Genomic DNA, 9,264 nt, shown 5'->3' on the forward strand with positions numbered 1-9,264 from the left:
TCCTCAGTGAAGCCACCGCCAACCGCCATTACCTTGTGGAAAGGCACTTTGTGAGACCTCGACCCACACGGCCGAGAGGCCACGAGATGGCAGCAGAGGACACCACCTAGGGTACAAAACCTGAGCCATCTTGCAAAAAAGCAATTCCTGAAACGGAAGAGAATTCATTTGGGAACTATCGACAGTTGTCCTTATTTATTTATTTATTTAAATTTTTTTTCTTTATCACATATTTAAACCCAGGGTAAATGACTGAATTTCAAAGAATGAGGGCAAAATTCTTCAGCATGGTTCTTTTCCCAGCTATTATATTTGCATACGAAGCTATATATCATGATTTGGATATTTTTCCAATGCTTAAAACGGAGCACATGCTAGAGGTCACAGCCCTTAAACACTGACGTCAGCCGGAACCTTGTTGCTTGAACTTCTTTCTATGAAGGTCCATTTTGACTAAAATGAGGGACTTTGGCAGAGGTTGCCAAACTGAAGAAGGGGCAGACACAGTGGTTGCTGGAAAGCATGCAGGAAAGCAGGATGCTGTCCCGGAGCAGCCAGGACTCCCAGCTGGGTAATGGAGAGGGGGCATAATGAGGGGCTCAGCATGAGTCTCGGCCTTTCTTTGCAGCTGGCAGAGAAGAATGCCCAGAAAGGAAGCATTAGCCCAGGGACCAAATCCCGAATCTCTCCTCGTCAAGTGCTCGCTCTATTACATATCCCTTCCCCACTCCTGAAATCGGGATACCAAAATGTCTCCATGCATTGCAAAATATCCTTCAGGGACAAAATGACTCCTGAAAACCAATGCCCTAGATGGATATGATTAAAAAGGTTTTTAAGAACTTAATGTTTAATCTGTAAGATTCTCACATTTCAAAAGAGGCCTCAAAAATCTACATGAGGGACAGCAGGTGGCATAAAAGTTAAGATGCTGGATCCCACATGACCAACTCCACAGTTCAAGACCCAGATCCAGAGGCTTGAAAAACAAGCTGATGGGACCAGCAGGTGGCATGGTGGATTCTCATGTGGTCCACCTTTTCAAGTCCTGGACCCTGCAGCTTGCTTTCTCACTTTCCCTCTCTCTCTCACTCTGACTCTCTCTGGTCAAATTAAATAAGCAAGTAAAGGGACCAGTAGTTGGAGTAATGGCTATGTCACTGGACTCCCATGTAGTCCACTGCAGTTTGAGTCTTGGACCCGGTGGCTTAAAATGCATGCCAGGTGGGTGTGCGTGCGTGCCCAAGATCCCAAGAGGAGAATGGAGGAGAAGGGATTGCAGTGTGACCATCACCCTGGGGAGTGATTTCTCGCTTTCTGTCTCTCTGTCTCTCTCTGTCTTTCTGGCGAGCACACACGCCCTATAGCAAAACCCTCTCCCCCAAAAAAGCAAAACAATAAATAAAGTTAAATAAAATAATTATTTTAAAAATATTTTAAATTATTTTAAATAATAAAAAAGCAAGCTGCCAGGTCCAGGTCTCAAAATGTGGTCAACTATGTGAGAATCCAGTGTCCTTAACCACCATGCCACCTGCCAGTCCCTAGAATAATTCTTTTTAAAAAAGAAAAAAAAAGCATGCTGGGGTCATGTGCCCAAAATCCCAAAAGGAGAATGGAGGAGATAGGATTGTGGCCAACCCTACTGGGGGATGATTTCTCACCACTTTCCCTCTTTCTGTATCTGTCTCTCTTCAGTGACCACGTATGGCAAATCTAAAAAAAAAAAAAAAAAAAGGCAACATAAAACCAGGTTGGCCCTGTAATACAATGGTTAAATGAGCTGGCTCCCACATGGCCATCTAGGGTTTGAATCCTGGCTGCACCTGTGCGTATCTGTGTACATACTTGCATGCCTAATATCCTGTGCAGTGCAGAAACAGAGAAGAAGGGATTATGGCATAACCAGACCACGTCCCCATTGGAAGGGTGCTTTCTCTTTCTCTCTCTGGCAAGCACACATGACCTCTCATAATTTTTGGTGTTTTTTTGAGAGGTTTTTACTATAGGGCGCATGCGCTAGCCAGAAAGACAGAGAAAGACAGAGACAGAAAGCGAGAAATCACCACCCCCCCAGGGGGTATGACCATGCCATAATCCCTTCTCCACTCTCCTCTCTGGATCTTGGGCACACACGCACACAAGCCCGGCATGAGTTTAAGCCATCGGGTTCAGGACTTGACTACATGGGAGTCCAGCAACACAGCCATTACGCCAATTGCTGGTCCCTATGCCCTCTAATAATTAAAGAAAAAAGATTTACATGAACCTTATCATACATCCCAAAACTGAATTCCTATTGCATGACTATAATGCAGAGGATGACTATTAAAGGATTGTAAACTGAATCTGACCCTTGACTTTTTATTTTGAGACATTTTTGCCATAGGGCATGTGTGCTCACCAGACAGACAGAGAAAGACAGACAGAAAGCGAGAAATGACACCCCCAGGGAGGATGGCCACACCGCAATCGCTTCTCCATTCTCCTCTCGGGATCATGGGCACACACGCACACGCGCCCGGCATGAGTTTTAAGCCACCAGGTCCGGGACGCAAACCGCGGTCGACTACGTGGTAGTCCAACTACATAGCCATTATGCTAACTGCTGGTCCATGACCCTTGACTTTAAAAAAACTAACGTTTTAACATCACAAGCTTTCACATCTAGAAAGCCAGATTCTGGGCCAGCAGATGGCATGGTGGTTAAGGTACTGGACTCCCTCATGGATATCTGTAGTTCGAGTCTTTCACTTGGTGACTTGAAAATCACAGCAGGCTCATGGCCCGGCAGGTGGTGTATGATGAGAATGTAAGAGAAGGGATTGCAGCGTGGCCATCCTGCCTTGGGTGATTTCTTTGCTCCTCACCATCTCTCTCTGGTGAGCACACATACCATATGGCAAAAGGTTAAAAAAAAAAAAAAGATGGACCAGCAGTTGGTGTAGCGGTTACATCACTGGACTCCCACATGGTCAACCACAGTTCAAGTCCCACTGGCTTGAAACTCATGCTGGGCCCAAGATTCCAGGAGGAGAAGAGAGGAAAGGATTTGTGGTATGGACATCCCCCTGGGGGATGATTTCTCATTTTCCCTCTCACTGTCTCTGTCTCTCTCTTTCTAGAGAGCACATACGCCCTATGCCAAAAACCTCTAAAAAAGAAAGGACTAGCAGGCACTGGCAAGTGGCATGGTGGTTAAGGACCCTGGAGTCCCAGATGGCTGACTGTGGTCTGAGTCCCAGACCCAGTGGCTTGCTCTCTCACTTTCCGTCTCGCTCTCTTGCTCTGTCCCTCTCTGGTTAAATTAAAATAAATAAATAAATAAAATAATTGTTAAAAAAAAAAAAAAGAAAAGAAAGGACCAACAGATGGTGTAATTGTTACGTCACTGGACTCCCACATAGTCAACCAGGGTTCCAGTCTTGGACCCAACGGCTCAAAAAATGCACACCTGGAGGCTGATGAGTGGCGTAGTGATTAAGGGCGCTGGACTCCCATGTGGCCAACCACAGTTCAGGTCCCAGATCTGGTGGTTTGCTTTGTCACTGTCTCTTTTTTCTGTCCCTCTCTGGTCAAAATTAAATAAATAAATAAATAAATAATAAAAGTTAATAAAATCATTCTTACAAAAACCCCAAAACACCTGGTGTGTGTGTGTGTGTGTGTGTGTGTGTGTGTGCCCAAAATCCTGAGAAGAAAATGGAGGGGAAGGGATTTTGGTGTGGTCATCCTTCCTGGGAAGTGATTTCTTGCTGTCTCTTTGTCTTTGTCTCTCTGGTGAGTGCCCACGCCTTACAGCAAACATTTCTCTAAATAAATAAATAAATAAGGGGCCAGCAGATGGTGTGGTGGTTGAGGTACTGGACTTCCACATGGCCCACTATGGTTTGAGTCCCAGACCTGGTGGCTTTCTTTCTCTCTCTCTCTCTCTCTCTGAGATTTAAAAAAATTAAAAAGAAAGAAGAAAGGAGAAAGAAATAAAAATAGGAAGTCAGAATTTCTTTTTTTTTTTTTTGGAGAGGTTTTCGCTATAGGGCGCGTGCACTCGCCAGACAGACAGAGAGAGACATAGAGATAGAAAGCGAGAAATCACCCCCCAGGGGGGATGGTCACGCCGCAATCCTTCTCCTCCATTCTCCTCTCGGGATCTTGGGCACGCACGCACACGTACCCGGCGTGAGTTTTAAGCCACCGGGTCCGGGATGCGAACCGCGGTCGACTACGGGGGAGTCCAGCGACATAGCCATTATGCTAACTGCTGGTTCCCGGAAGTCAGAATTTCTAACATCTTTAGGAAAATTGGGGTCATGGCACCAACAGGTCTTCAACCCCATATGGCAATACTTGTGTGGAGTTGAGTTTGGGGAAAAATCCTTAAATAAAATGTGTTCTTTTTGAAAATTAATTAATTAATTTTAATTTGACCAGAAAGAGAGAGAGAGAGAGAAAGCAAGCCACTGTTATAGTCTAATTGGCGAGAAATAAGAGGACACCCAGACATAGCCAAATTTATTGGAGTTTTACTGATCAACTGGTCAGTGACTGTGGGAAGACTCATGTCTCTCAAAAACCCTGCAGCTTCCAGTGTAGGCAGAAGAGGGCTTATAAAGGTAAAAAGCACATTTGGGTTGACGTGGCCGGAGCAGTAATCATTGAGAAGGGGGAGGTGAAAGGGGAAGGAGTGGAGATTCCTCTGCGTGAGCGGTTACAGAAGCCAGATCAAGCAGGTTAATCATCTCTAGACCTTTGCTTAAGCACAATGGAATGTGAATGACCTTTATGGCTAGGGCAAGGGTTTTGGCATTGATTATTATATCACTAAGGAACATCTTAAGGTAGGGAGTTTTGGGTTATTTAGCAAAGACAGTAGGAGTGTTAATCACGTGGTTTATGCTGGGAAAAAGGAGAAAGCTGGTTTCCATTATAGAGAGGAGTTCAAAATGGAGGTGCTCCTTCTTCACCACCAGGTCCAGGACTTGACCAGAGAGGGACAGGAAGAGAGAGAAAGTCAGAAAGCAATCAGCCAGGTTCAGGATTTGAACTGTGGTCAGCCATGTGCGAGTGTCCAGCTCCTCAGCCACCATGCCACCCACTGGGCCCAAAATATGTATTCCTTAGTTTGGGCTTTAGGGTGGCTGAATCTCATGCAGTCAACAGTCTAATTTGAGTCTTGGATCCTATGGCTTGTAAAACATGCCAAGCATGTGCGTGCGCATCCTCAAAAATCCCCAAAGGAGGCAGTAATGGAGAAAGGAGTATAGTGCGATCATTCCCCATATTCCCCACGGCTAGTGCTTTCTCACTTTCCCTCTCTCTACAACCCCCTCTAGTACACATATTCTCTAGCAAAATTTCTTTTAAAAAGTATGCTCTCGGGAACGAGCAGGTGGTGTGGTAGTTAAGGAGCTGGACACTCCTGCGTGGCTGACCATGGTTCAAATCCTGGGACTGGTGGCTTGCTTTCTCACTTTCCCTCTCTCTGTGGTCAAATTAAAAAAAAAAAAAAAAAAGAATAAATAAAACTAAATAAATATTTCTGTATTTGAAAAAAAAGAACGTTCTCTAGTTTGCCACAGTTCCACCACTCTGTTATCTCATTACCAATCCGCTTCACTCACTTACCCAACTTCTTGCCTCTAAAGGAAATTTATATTCAACCCTGAAGTGCTTTATAGTTTTAAAATTCATTTCTTTTAAAGAATTATTTTATTTAGGGGGCCAGCAGGTAGCGTGGTGGTTAATGATGCTGTACACCCACATGGCCAACCACAGTTCGAGTCCTGAACCTGGCGGCTTACTTTCTCACTTTCTCTCTCTCCCTGTCCCTCTCTGATCAAATTAAAATAAATTATTAATTAAAAAGATTTAAATAACGGGACCAGCAGTTGGTGCAATGGCTATGTGGCTGGACTCCCATGTAGTTAACTGCAGTTTGAGTCCCGGACCTGGTGGCTTAAACTCACGCCTGGCACGTGTGCGTGCGTGCCCAAGACCCCAAGAGGAGAATGGAGGAGAAGGGATTGTGGCGTAGCCATCCCCCCTGGGGGGTGATTTCTCGCTTTCTGTCTGTCTTCCTGGTGAGCACATGCACCCTATAGCAAAAACCCCTCCAAAAAATTTTTTTTAATAAAATAATTCTTTTTTTTTTTTAGAGGTTTTTGCCATAGGGTGCGTGCGCTCACCAGACAGACAGAAAGCAAGAAATCACCCCCCAGGGGGGATGGCCACGCCGCAATCCCTTCTCCTCCATTCTCCTCTCGGGATCTTGGGCACGCATGCACACGCGCCTGGCGTGAGTTTTAAGCCACCGGGACCAGGACTCGAACCTCGGTTGACAACATGGGAGTCCAGCAACATAGCCATTACGCTCACTGCTGGTCCCAAATAATTCTTTTTATAAAAGTTAAAATTATTTATTTTAATTTGACCAGAGAGAGAGAAAGTGAGAAAGCAAGCCACCAGGTTCGAGACTTGAACCATGGTTGGCCATGTGGAAGTCCAGCATCCTTAACCACCATGCCATCTACCAGCCCCAGCCCCTATAGTTTTTAAGTATATTTTGACGTGTGGTTTTATTTTAGCCTGGATACTCCATTAAGGTAGATAAATATTATCATTTTAATCTTCGTGTGGGCAAAATGGAGTTCAGAGGGGCTCGACTTGCCAAAGCAACAGAATCAGAATCCAGATTTCCTGACTCCCAGTTCTATTATTTCTTTGAGGAAAAGTTTATACTAAGAACTTCATGGGGCTGGCAGGAGGCGTGGTGGTTAGGGGTGCTGGGCTCCCACATAGCCTACTGCTGTTTGAGTCTTGGACTTTTTTTTTTAAGAATGATTTATTTGTTATTATCATTATTTTTAAAATTTGACCAGAGAGACAGAAAGTGAGAAAGCAAGCCACCAGGTCTGAGACTCAAACTGCAGTCAGCCATGTGGGAGTCTAACACTGTACCCACTGCACCACCTGCCGGCTCCCAGAGGTGAGTCTAGGAGTCCAGTGACATAACTTTAAGCCACCTGCTGGTCCCCCTCCTGCAATCTTGAAGTTAGGTACTATTTGATTTGCTTTGGCCAATAAACTGTGCCTGAAGTGACACAGGTCCCTTCAGGGCAAAAATATGTAAAAGTTCATAAGCAATTCTTCCTGTTTACTTCATATTCTGAGGGGGGTAACCCTAAGCCTCTTGGTTACACAGTGGGAGCTCAAAATGGCAATGTTCCATCAGCTGGGGTACCTGAACAACTCAGAGAAGTTCCATATTCTTTCCATTTTCCCTCTGAAGATCTGATCATTTTTAGTCTGTGAAGTAAGCCAGTAACCAGATTAACAGGAAAAAGGCATACAAGTTTATTAAGTGTGTACATATGTAGGCTGGAGGCCTGCACAGATGAGACTCATAGAAGGGCCAAATGACAGTTTTATACCTTATAAAAGGGGTAAAAACTGGGGGGAAACAGTGGAGGGGTGAGGGGGAAAATGCAAAGCTTGTCTTGTTATGCAGATACAATCTCCTAGGTAATAGCTCTTGGGAAGAACAGATGCGGCCTGTGAAAAAGTTTCCTTTGGCCAGGTGTCAGACTTCTAATCTTCATCTAGAGATGTTCCTAGGCAAAAAAGCTGCGGTGGAGTGTGGGGGATGCTCAGAAAAAGCCTGCTTGCATCCATGGCCGACTTGACTTTGACAAAAATATAGCTTTTTAGAGCTAATCCTGTGCCTCTGGCCCCTTTGATAATCAACTCGAAATATGCCAGAGACGTATATTTGGGGGTGGAATATTTTGGCACCCACACTTCACAATGAACCCTTTGCCAACCTACTCTGGACATGTAGTAAGAGAAATAAACCTTTGTGGTTTTAAGCCACTGAGGTCTTAGCCTGGTTACCACCTAGCCACCAGCATAGCTTAGCCTAACCTGACTGATCCAGGCCTCATCTGCGTGGTCACCGAGCTTCTGTAAGAACTCCAAGGCAGTGTCTAGACTTCCAATCACTGACAGCTCAAAGATGGCGAAAATTGTCCATCCCCATCCTCCAGCCCAACCACGCTTCCTCATCTACCACCGCCTTTCTAAAGAATTCTTTTTCTTTCTTTCTTTTTATTCATTCATTTATTTCAGTTTGACCAGAGAGAGACAGAGAGAGAGGGAAAGTGAGAAAGCAAGCCACCAGGTCCAGGACTCAAATTGTAGTGGACCATGTGGGAGTGTCCAGCGCCTCGGCCACCGCCACCTGCCAGCCCCCATCTACCACCACCTTCTGACTTAGAGGAAAATTCTTCTTCCTCAGATCCCTTCACAGAGCGCCCCCTTATTCTGGCAGTTAGACTGAGGGAAGGAGGCAGCCGGGCATCCATCATGTTTTCTCCGTTCCAGAGCCTGATCCAGATGTATCCCCACCCACTCGTACTCACACTTAACCTTGTCATTGGGCAACTTTTACCACTCCCAAGGTGTCACGAGCAGAAAGGAGCTACGGCGGGCGTCACTGCAATGACAAGGCAAGGCAGCCAGGCTGTGCTCTATCCTCACTGGTTCCTGGGCTGGGCTCAGCCCGGAGAAGCAGCGTTCTCTGGGGAAAGAAGCCTGCTCCAGTGGGAACAAAATGAGTGTGAGGCGAACACCCATCCTGGGCACTGTATGAATTTGGGGTGAGTTCTCTCAGTACTCCAGTTCTGGTCAGTATCTAGTTTCGAACGCTAGGAAACTGCCCGGCTGGTGCTACTGGGACTCCCAGATTTCCTGGGCTTTCCCCAAGCCCACCCGAGCTTATCATCTTTGCACACTTGCAAAGGTCGTAAACGGTGGGGACTGAGTGCCACGAGAGCTTCAGCAACCCGCCCACAGCCGGGATCAAAGGTCAGCGGGGCTAGCCAGAGGCCGAGCCTGCGCAGTCCCACTCCCGCCCTGCGGAGAAAGGGCGGCGGCTACGCGGGCTCGTTACCCCAGCGTGCTCGCCAGAGGCGGGAAGTCCTCCTGTCGGGTCGCCGCGTCTCTCCCTTTACAGGCCCAGTCCACCCGCCTGCCCTGCGGGCCTGCGCTCTTCAGGGGCCCGGGCCCCGGGGGAGGGGACCAGCAAGGCCCCGCGCTCTGACTCATCATCGCCAACCCCTTTCTCGCGCGCGCTCCAAGTCTCAGGACTTTGGACTTGGGCACTCGTGCGAGGGGGCGCGGCGCCAGCATCTGGGAGCTGCCAGCTCTGCCCCACGCCAGCCTCCAGCCCTGGCCGGCCTCCGAGACTACCAGCAGGAAGGATGTGAT

The 9,264-nt window shown here is 46.9% G+C and overlaps 1 protein-coding gene across 2 annotated transcripts in view; it reads left to right on the forward strand.

Annotated features, from left to right (window-relative positions):
* Positions 1 to 8,327: 8,327 nt before the first annotated feature.
* ZNF219 (zinc finger protein 219) overlaps positions 8,328 to 9,264 on the forward strand; it is a 15,530-nt gene continuing 14,593 nt past the window's right edge. Inside the window, exon 1 of one of the 2 annotated variants that reach the window (XM_006161424.3) lies at positions 8,328 to 8,654. The gene's annotated coding sequence lies outside the window, so the exon portion shown is untranslated. The remainder of the gene's footprint in view (positions 8,655 to 9,264) is intronic. The other variant, XM_006161427.3, reaches the window with a different exon arrangement.

The sequence above is a fragment of the Tupaia chinensis genome, unplaced genomic scaffold (assembly GCF_000334495.1).
Source record: "Tupaia chinensis unplaced genomic scaffold, TupChi_1.0 Scaffold138584_1, whole genome shotgun sequence".
Classification (NCBI taxonomy): Eukaryota; Metazoa; Chordata; class Mammalia; order Scandentia; family Tupaiidae; genus Tupaia; species Tupaia belangeri.